Below are 11,187 nucleotides of genomic sequence, written 5' to 3'. Positions count from 1 at the left end.
ACTAAGACAGGCCTTGTTGAGTTTGTGCTGCTATAACACAGTACCTGAGACTGAGTAACTTACAAAACAGAGAGATTTCTTACAATCCTAGAGACTGAGAAGCCCAAGGCCAAGGCCCCACATCTCACAAAGGCCTTCTTGCTGTGTTATCCCACAGCGGCAAGCAAAAGGGCAACTGAGCAGATGTGTGTGCAAGGTGAAAGATCAACTCACTGCCTTATCTGGAATCCAGCCCTGAAGTAACTCAGTTGCTCATGCAGTGATGCTGCTGGAGTCAACATGATCAGGACGGCAGCATCTCTGGCCCAGCCACCTCCCCACCATGCCACCCTGGCTGTTCTGAAGGCGTGAAATCTGGGGGATGAGTTCAGACCATTGTAGGTGGTCACACTTACTGGTCATGTCTTTTGTGGCTTCTGGATTTCATGTTCATGCTTAAGTAAGCTTTCCCCAGACCCCATCATAAAAAAAAACGCATCTGTAAAACAGTGCTTTTGACTTGTGTTAAAACAACAGCATCTTTGCTTCATGTAAAATAAATTTTGGTTAAAAGAAAAAAGAAGTCATCCTATTTGTTCTCCCCAAATGGCTAACAGATTGTTCCTGCAGATTTTCTCAGACGACACAGATTTTTTCCATTGCTTTGAAATGCCACCTTTAACGTACTGAATTTTCATTTGTGCTGGAATTTAATTGGGATTTCTTTTATTCCATTTATCTGTCTGCCAATCCCATGTTGTTCCCTTTTAAGCAGTTATTGTAGCTTTACCATTTCCTATAATATCTAGTATGCCTACAACAGCTATCCTGGTTTTCTCTCTTCCTCCTAGAATTTTCGAGGCTCTTCTCATATGTTTATTCTTATAGATAGTGAAAAACAAGACAGCTAATACTCATGGACAAGCGTGTGCCAGGCGCTATTAGAAACACTATGGATATGTTAAATAATGACCTTTACGTGGGAGCTTTTATTATTTCCATTTGATAGCTAGGGAAACAGGCACAGAGTTGAGAGTAATAATCAGTATAAGGTTACAGAGTAGAACTCAGAAGCTTTCTCTTAGTGTTTGGATCCAAATTGCACTGAAGACAGCTGGTACGAGAAAGAATCAACCTTTTTTTTTTGCAGTTTTCTCAAGATGAACAGGGTGCTGGTGATACCTGCTTCACTGAGTGAACCTGAAGGAGCTTACCAAGTGCCCGGACCACAGTTAACAAAAGGAAAGATTCGTTCCTACTATTATGAATGCTACTATTTATTAAAATCTTTTGTTGTTTATATATATATATATTTTTTTGTTATCTGAGACAGAGTCTCGGTTTATAATTTAGGCTGGCCCTGAACTCACTATGCAGTCCAGGCTGGCCTTGAACTGGTGGTAATCCTCCTGCCTCAGCCTTCAGAGTGCTGGGATTATAGGTGTGCACCGCCATGCCTGGCTGTTGCTTAGACTTTTCATACTAACTTTTATATGGATCATGTTCATTTCTTATCAAGAATATACACCTATGAGATATATTTATTTTATTGCTATTTGTGAGCATAATATTTTCTTTCATTGTATCTTTAACTAGTTTCTCTTTGATTACAGAAAAGCCTCCTTTTTCTGTTAATTGCTCTTTTTGTTTTTATGTTAACTTCATAAATTGTTACCTTACTTTCTTTTTTAAAAAAGCTTTTTACTAGTATGTGTCTGTGGTGCATAATGAATACATTCACTGTGGAGAGCTGGTACAGGCACAAATTGCATCTTACTCCTTTTTTCCCCCAACTTCCTCTTTCCCCTCCCTTTCTTCTCCCTTCATTTCTAGTTTCCTTTCCCATCTCTTACTTTGTTTCTAACAGTGTTTCTAGTTGATTCTTTCACATCCGGGATACAATCATAGCCTTCACAAACGATGGTAAGGAGCCCTCTATTTGTGCATTGGGTTTGTTGTTTTGTTCTCCCTGTAACTGGATTGAGTGAGGCTTTCACAGCCAGATGAATCAAGTGGTAATGGTCTGCCTTGCTTGTTCCTACATCTAATGGGGCTGCTGCTAGGGCAGCACCATTAACCAAGGTCTATCTATCTTTACCATTTTACTAAAAATTAAATACACCTAAGAGCAAATATTAGATTTTACCAAATAGTATTTTTTTATTTATTAGCATAAGAATGATTATAAATTTCTAAATATTTATCCAGTCACCTAATACTGTGTTATTATTTTAATGGCTGCTAGACTGCATTCACTGATATTTAACTTGGAAACATGCTTTGATATTCCTAAGAGTGCCTGAGTTGCCAATATTTTCTGTACTGTCACAGCAGTTTTAGAACAGAGATTTTTGTAGCAAGGGCCTGACTAGTATGAGAAAAGAAAGAATTCACTCCTGGAGCTGACAGAATTAGCATTTTTGGTTGCTATGTCTTTGACAATTTTCAGGATGACATCCAACTAAACAGCTTCTGCACAGCAAAGGAAACAATCAACAGAGTGAAGAGACTTTCTACACAATGGGAGAAAATATTAGCAAACTATACATCTGACGAAGGCCAATATCCAACAATAAAGAGCTCAGTCCAATGTTAAAACTCCCAAATAGCTGAATTCAAAAAGAGAAGAGACCTGAATAGACATTTCTTTTCTTTTTGACATTTCTTAAGAGAAGCACACAGTAGCCAATAGCCAACTTGAAAAAAAAAAAAACGCTCAATGTCACTAATAATCAGGGAAATGCAAATCAAAACCATAATAAGATAACATCTTACCCTAGTTAGAATAATTATTATCAATAGATACAGGAAAAAATGTTTAAGATGTGGCTAAAGGGGAACTAGTTTATGAATGGGAATGAAATTAGTTAAATCATTATAAATGGAAATGATAAAGGAATCCTAAACAAATTTTTAAAATGGAGCTACCACATAATCCAGCAAATCCATTGCTGGTATATATTCAAAGAAATGTGGGTGCTGAAGAAACATCTGCACTCTTGTGTCTATTGCAGCTTTATCCCCAGTAGCCAAGATACAATGGGGATACAGGATGCAATGTCAATGGCTAGACGCATAAGGAACATGTGGCATATGTACACAACGGAACGTCATCCAGGGATGATAACACAGATGGACACGTATGACACTACGTGAAGTGAAATAAGTCAGACACCAGAAGACGCCATGATCTCACTCATACGTGGAATCTCAAAACACTGGATCCAGGAAGAGAGCAAGATGTTGGTTAGCAGAAGGCAGGGTGTCTCGGGGGAGGCAGATGCTGGTGAAAGGGTACCTTGCAGTTAGTTAGGGGGAGTAAACTTCAAGAGATGGATTGTATGGAAAGGTAACCACTAATGATAATATATTGTATTCTTGAAAATACAAAGAATGATTTAGAGTCATGGCAAAAATGCTAACAAGGTGAGGTAATGCATTTGTTGACTAGCTAAACTTAACCACAGTGTATGCACACTTCAGAACACGTTGTAGATGATAAAATCACACATTATCTATAAACTTAAAAAAGTTAAACATAAAAAAAAGAGTCAGTCTTAAAGTTCGCTAATTTTTACTATTTTTGAGGCAGTCTGAGAATGTTTTCCCTCTTTTTATTGAGATATTGCTTATATACGTTAAAACTCACCAGTTTTAATTGTGTAGCTTTGAAGAACTTGGTAACTGTGATTGCAGACCCCGTACCACAGTCAGGATAGGGCCACCCTAAATTTCCCTGTACACTTTTTCTTTTTTTGTCTTTTTGAGACAGGGTCTCACTGTGCAGTTCAGGCTGGCCTTGAGCTCACTTTGTAGCCCAGGCTCGTCTCAAATTCTCAATGATCCTTCTGCCTCAGCCTTCCTAGTGCTGGGATTACAGGTGTGTGCCACCATGCCCGGTGGCTCATTGTACACTTGACCCCTCTCTCCCCTGCCCCAGATGACTACTGATTAGCTTCCATCAGTGGCTTTGCCTTTTCTGTCTTCTTTTACAGTTGGAGTCATACAGTCCATCTCTTTGTTTTTGTCTCCTCCCACGGTCATTTGAAGTTTATCCATGTTATGTGTTATAGTTTCATTCCTTTAGCTAAGTTGTGTCGAAAAGTGTAAAACCTGGCAGCTGGGAGCCCAAGAGGGGATTAGACTGTGAAAGGAGATGTCTAACAGAAATAGCACTTGTTTATCTGCTATGTGGGGTGCAGGGCAAACCCTGACCCGTCTTCCTGTAGCTCTCCGCTCCAATTTTCAGAGAGCATTTGCTGTTCCGTGAGCCATCGCCTCGGGAGCCTGGCTTTGAGGTGGGCGTGAGCGGGGCACAAAGGCAGTTCCAGGATGCAGCCCTCGCTCCTCCCCGTTTCCCACATTTTAAACCACGGTCTTTACTTCTTTTGTTTTACCCTTTGTCCTCATCCTCCTTTCTATACAATTAGCCTTTGTCTTCGCCTTCAGTGCAAGTCGGGTTTGAGCTCTGCTAGTAATGGTTTGTATATTTTAAAATACTATTTGAAGTCTCGTGTTTAGCGAGCTTAGAAATAAAAGCGTGTGTGTTGATGTCCTCTGTCATAAATAATAATGGCATGGATAAATATCCATCGGTCAGTTCCCTGCTTCCCTTTCTATTTTTGTCTTATTTTGTAGAAGTATAATGATTATATCATTTCCAGAGAAACCTGGAAGAGATTTTAAGGTATTTTATGTTTAACCGTCAGACTGTTTTCCTTGAGTGAGTTGTTTGATTCAACACTGCTGTATCTTTAAGGAGAACTTGCAGGGAGGTGTAGAGGGTGCTAACATTTGTATCTGAAGATGTAGTGCTGCTACTTTTCCTTGCAAACAGAAGCTTGGAAGGATGTGGAGTTAGTCTGGTGTGGTGGTGCATGCCTGTCATCCCAGCACTTTGGGAAGCTGAGGCAGGAGGAGCACAAGTCTGAATTCAGCCTGTGCAAATTAGAGAGACCCCCAGCTGCTTTCTGAAGTGAGCTCCTCATGACAGTGGATGTCTGCTGGAAAGCAGCAAGAACAGGTGAAGTAGCTTTTCAGAGGGACCTGCCTCTCCCCTTCCTGCCTGGCACACTGGTGGGGGACTCTGAGGGGGCAGGGGACTGTCATTTTATTAGCCTGGCCTGGACCCAACAGCCCTGATCTCTCTGCGCATTCTGTACGACCCCAAGGGCGAGGATCTCTTGGGTGGACCTGCCTTTCTCTACTTTTGTTCTCTTTATGCATTTTCTCCACTTTTCAGGAGGAGGAATTGTACAGTACATGCACTCTTTCTAATCATATTTTGGGAAATTCTTTCTCTCTGTATCATATGATTAAATTGGCATAACTGTATTCCTTTCTTTTTCTTTATCTTTTGTTTTAGATGTAGTTGTTCCTCTGTATCCAAAGGGATTTAATTCCAGGAGGTCCTCCAAGACCAAAGTACCCCAGTTCTCAGACCCCTTCAATGAAATGGCACATTTTACCCAGGCGTGTCCTCCCCATATTACATCATCCCTAGATTACTCACCATACCTGATACCACGGAAATGCTGAATACATAGCTGTCAAGGGGGTAATGGCAAGAAAATGTACATGTGCTTTTTCCCCCAAATATTTTCATTATGCAGTGTTGAATATACGGTCCTGGATGACTGCATTTGTCTTTTAAAAATTATTTTTCTTGATTAGGATAGCCTAAAATGTGTCTTACATTTACCACCTGCAAGTACAGGAGGCAGCCAACTTACTGGAAGCCAGTTAACTTACTGGAGGGGTTAATTAATCAAATGATAAAATGTCTTTTATTTTTAAAATGTTTTAAAGGAAAAAAAAGGTTTATTTATCTCACAGTTTGCAGAGGTTTCAGTCCATAATCTGCTGGCTCCAAGGCAGAGTGGCACATGGCAGAGGACAACAGTTCATGGTGGTGGAAGACAGCAAAAGCAACAAGAGCAAAAAGGGGGAGACAAGCCTCTTTCTGTCCCTTGTAGTGTATCCAGTCTACCAAGATTAGGGTGTTACCAATCCAATCAGTGGACTGATCCAGCAATCACCCACCTTAATCCCAGCACCCTTAATCCCAGCATTGTGCAAACTCAGTCTTTTAAAAATAGATCTGCTGCACAGTGAATGCTTGTGGCTCCCCTCAATCCTGCCACCATCCTTTGTATATTGAAGCCCTAACAAGCTATGTGATAGCGATTTAAAGTGGGGACTTTGAGAAGTAACTATGCTTAGATGAGGTCAGGAGATGGTGCCTTCCCAATGGGATTCGTGCCCTTTTAAGAAGGGAAATACTGAGTCTTTCTTTCCAGCACAAGACTGGGGTAAAGCCATGTGGAGGCCCAGGGAAGAGGGAGATGCCTTCTGTAAGGCAGGAGGAGGCTCCCCTCCAGGACCTGACTATGTTGGCACCTGGCCTGGGACTTCCAGCCTCCAGAACTGTGAGAACATAAGTGTTGTTGGAGCCACTCAGTCTATGGTATTTTGCTATAGCATCCTAAGCTAAGATACTATCTAGTTCTGTCTTGGTTACTTTTCTCTTGTTGCTGGGACAAAATACCTGACTCCCAAAATTAAGGAAGGAAAGGTTTATTTCTCTTACAGTTTGTGGAGGTTTCAGTCCATACTTGGCAGATTATAAGGCAGAGTGGCACATGGCAGAGGGCTACGGCTCATGGCAGCAGGACACAGCAAAAGCAACAAGCACACACCAGGGCAGAATGGCCTCAAGCACCCTTTTCCTCTCCCTTACATATACAAACTATCCACCCCAGGGTGGGTGTAGCTCTCACACCCGTAATCAAACTCTAAAAGCCTGCCCCATGGCCACACGAGGCTTTGGGGGGACACCCCCACACAAACCATAACAGGTTCCTAAAACCTTGTTTTTAGGAGTGGTTCTGTGCTTGCTTTGGTAGCACAGATAGTAAAACTAGAGTGATGCACAGAAGATTAGCGTGCCCCCTGTGCAAGGATGACATGAAACTCACAAAGCGTTCTCTATTTTTGAGTCAGGAGTGCTTTGATGAAGCCTTTCTTCCAACTTTGCAAAAGTTGGCCAGTGCACCTGCATTATCTCTGTTAGCTGCAGTAGATAATCACAAATGTCGGTGAGCTGCTTGCAAATCTAACAAGACCCAGAGGATCACATCCTCAGGCCAAGAATCCCCAAGACTATCAGGCCTTACCAGCACACAGGTTGGCTATAAATTTTCCAATGGGATCTTAACAAGTCCATGCTCACAAGAAATTTGAGGCTGTGCAAAAGCTTTGAATTCTTTAGAACTCGGTAGCCATCTGGCAAAAGCTCTTCTGGTTCTGCTGAATGGGATTCTGGAGCAAGTAAAAGATTGGACATTCTGAAAGCTTGGGAGAAAATCAAGACTGAGTTAGAAAAAAGGAATGAAGAATTTGGTGGCCAGCTTGCAACAGCACAGGATGCCAGCACAGCTCCAACTGTCTTTCAAAATGAAGAGGCAAAAAATAAAGAAGTATGTATATGACTCTTCTCTGGGATGTAAAAGCTATTCAAGGATCACGCTCCACTCAGCAAAAGACTTACAATGGATGGAGAAAATGACAGCATTAGTGAGGACAGAAAGGAGATGGTGGGCTGCTGAGGCTGACTCTTGAGGTTCCAGAGACAGGATCAGAGATGAAGATGAGATTATCAAGACGAACCGAATCGGCAGCGCCGGGAGAAAGCTGACTTAACCTGGCACAGATTCTCAATGAAGATATGGTGGAGGTGGGCTCCATTAAAATTATGTTCATTTTTCTGCTTTAGTAGTTATTCTTGTGCCAAAATCAGAGAAAAGGAAACATAGTCCTTTAAGATGTACTCGCTGGGTAGGAATATATTCTATTTTTTTCTGTATTTCTTGATCATACTAATTCAACGAAATAGTTATTGATCACTGTTCTTGGTTCTAGGGATAAGAGCCAAGAATAAAACGGATAAAGTTTTGGCCCTTCTGGAGATTTTGCTGTGGAACTGAAACAGTGTGTGTGTGTGTGTGTGTGTGTGTGTGTGTGTGTGTTTGTAGGAGGTCTTCTCAGTAGAGGTGGTGTGGCTCCCCAGACTGTGACAGACTGGACATGGGAAGGAGGCAGTGGTTCTTTGGTGTCTCTTGGGGGTTTCCTTGCACTGGAAGGTGGGAATTGGGGTCATGGCTTGGGGAAGACATGGTCTTGGGATTTCTTTTAGCAGCAGGTGTCCACATGGATGGCAGGAGAGAGCGGTGCCCTCGAGTAGCTGAGAGGACTGGGGCAGAGTAGGTAGGCAAGGAGCTGGTCATTGCGGGGATCCTGGAGCCGGAGCACTGGGCCAGGTGAGAGAAAGCTGCAGAGGGCTGGGGGCGGGGGAACAACTCTCTCTTGGCTTCTGTTTTCTCCCTGAGGCAGAGACAAGGTCTGAAGCTGCAAGGGCAGAGGGGAACTGAAGTAACCCATAGCCCAGAAATCAGTTCTTGGGTGGAGTTATGGATTTTTCATTTTGTCTCATTATTTTCTACTTATATTAAATTCTTCCTTCCATCTTCCTTACGCTGTTGTTGGTGCCTGGCTAACTTTTCCACTTCTCACTTAACAATGAGGACATTTAAGGCTGCACATCTCCTGTTAAGCCCAGCTCCTACCGTGTCACAGTACAAAAGGACGCATTCAGCCTGGACCCCAAAGTCCAAATTCCAGTCAGATGATGTAGGGTCTTTTGCAGTAACGAGGCCTGGTCTTCTGACTTCCTCCTCTTCGACTTCTGTGGCTTTGGCAGAACCAGAAAATACATTTGACACGAAAGTGAATCTAAAAAAAAGTGTGTGCTGTGACATCCCCTTGCTGCCAAGAGGGGCTTCATGGAGTTGCTACATTTTTCTCAGGGACTTTCTTATCCTTGAAACTAATACTGAACGATAGGGTTAGTGGGGTTTTGGGGCTGGGGATTTAGCTCAGCGGCACAGCGCCTGCCCAGCAAGCCCAAGGTCATGAGTTTGATCCCTGGTACCAGAAAAAATACTCCCCCCCAAAATTAGTGGGGTTTTATTGATTGTAAGGACTATTAAATCACCTTGTACCAAACACTTATCCTATTCATATACAGCGATCTCATCTGCTATGTGGATCCTCTGAAGCATTCTGTATTAGCTATGTGTAAGAATCAGATTAGATTACATACTTACAGTTATGTAAAAAGCACAGGTAAAAAGGCTAGGAGAAAGTGCACCCTGATATTAACTGTAGTTAATTCTGGGTAAGCAAATTTTGGGTAACTTTTTTCTTTATAGTTTCCCTCCAATTTCTAAACTTTATGTATGTCATAATTTTAAAAAGTGTTTCAAAAGACAGAACATTTAAATATATCTATATTCTATGAATCATGATTCCATCAAAGGTAAGTACATACATTAATAGGGCTGAAAGAAATGTACGAAAATCTTGGCCAAGTTTCTTTGAATAGTGGTAGAGTGGGTGATTTTTATTCTCTTCCTTTTGCTAGTCTGTATTTCTCAAGAAAACATTTATATAATGTTCCCTTTTTTCATCATGGAAAAGTGAATTTTCTTTTTAACAAAGTAAATGGTATTGCCTAGATATTCTAGGCATGAAACTTTACTCACTAATGTTCCCTACAATGTAGAGTCCTCCTTTCACCTAAATATTCAGATTTTTTTCCCATCCTGGAGCAGTTTCCCCTCAATTATGATTTTGATCCTGGGTTCTAGCCTAATTGCTTTTGCTTCTTCCTTGGAAACTCTGCTCTGCTCTTAGGCTTTGATATCTGATCTTTATACTTGTGTATCTCCCATTTCCTCTCTCATTTTTTTTTAATCTCTTTATTGCTTTGCTTCTCATATTGATGTCCAAAGGAGAGCTGCTGTCCTCCTGAAATGGGATTATGAGAAACACCCATTTCGAGGAGGACTTGAGAAATGGGATGCCGCAGGATGGGATGTGGTGGGGGTGGATTTCGTGACGTTTCAGAGCCTAGCAGTGTGCCACGTGCAGGTTTCTGGGACCACTGCTTGAGCTTGACCCATGAGTCTGACCTGACAGGTGACATGCAGGACAGTTGAACAGAGTGGCCTTAGTGAGAGCCCCCTGCCTCCTTGGAGGGAGGCCACAGAGGGAAAAGTGAGTCCCAGGACAGGTCTGGCAGACACACAGAGCTGATTCAAAGAGGGAGAGAGAGTTGCTTCCCAGATCTGCAGCCCCAGTTCTTCTCCCTCCACTGCCCTTTCTGCTTTCTCTATGTTTGCCCGTTGCTTCCCTCTAAGTTTCTAGCAAGCATTCCCTTCTCCAGCTGTTGGAAATGTCATTCTCTTTATCATTAGCTCTTGCACAGTGGGGTCTCATCACAGCCACAATTCTGTTCTTTTGGGTTTCCTTGCCAGATTTCCTGGAAACTCTGGAGGCTTGGGCCTTAGCGATGGACCCTTTTGGCTGTACCACATGAATCACTTCCCAAGGGTGGTGGTGCCCCAGGGCAGCTCGCACTGAAGCACCACAGATGCTCAGACCCTTCTGCTGGGTCTATTCCAGTTCCACCTGCATCCCTGGTGAGCCACCTGCAAGACCCTAGGGCTCCTCCCTGTCTCCTAGCTTCTGTCCCTTCCGACACTGGTGAACTCCAAGTTCAGGTCATTAGCAGAGACTCCTGTATTCCATACAAGTCAAAGGGCGCCCACAGTCTTACCACAGTTGTTTTCTATAGACTGGGTCATGCAAACTTTGAACTGTTTTGCCCACTGCAGGTATTTCTTTTGGGATTTTTTTTCAAAATGAAGTTGTTTGTTCAAAGCACACTGTACATTATACAATTTGATAAATATTGCTGTGCTCCCATCAAATAGCTTTTTCAGTCTGTCTTCCACCAGGGCTGTACTTTTGGTATTAGAGCCAAAGACTCATCATCAAAGTTATATAGATTTTCTCCTGTTTTCTTCTAGAAGTTTAAATTTTTATTTTACATTTAAACCTATATCCACTTTGAGTTAACGTTTGTGTACAGTGTGACAGCTGTGCCTAGGTTCGTTTGTTTTTCTTGAAGAAAGGTTACCCTTTCTCCTTGAGTCACCTTTCCACCTTTATCAAACATCAGTTATCTGTACTTGTGAAGGCTGTGCCTTCTGTTCTGCTCTGTTGAGTGAATGTGTCTGTTTTTTCTCCAAAACCCCACTATTTTGACCGCAGTAACACCAAGGTAAGTCTGAAATCAGTATTATG

Source organism: Chinchilla lanigera, unplaced genomic scaffold (assembly GCF_000276665.1).
Source record: "Chinchilla lanigera isolate Chin_1 unplaced genomic scaffold, ChiLan1.0 scaffold00014, whole genome shotgun sequence".
Classification (NCBI taxonomy): Eukaryota; Metazoa; Chordata; class Mammalia; order Rodentia; family Chinchillidae; genus Chinchilla; species Chinchilla lanigera.
Note: the sequence above shows the minus strand (reverse complement) of the source record.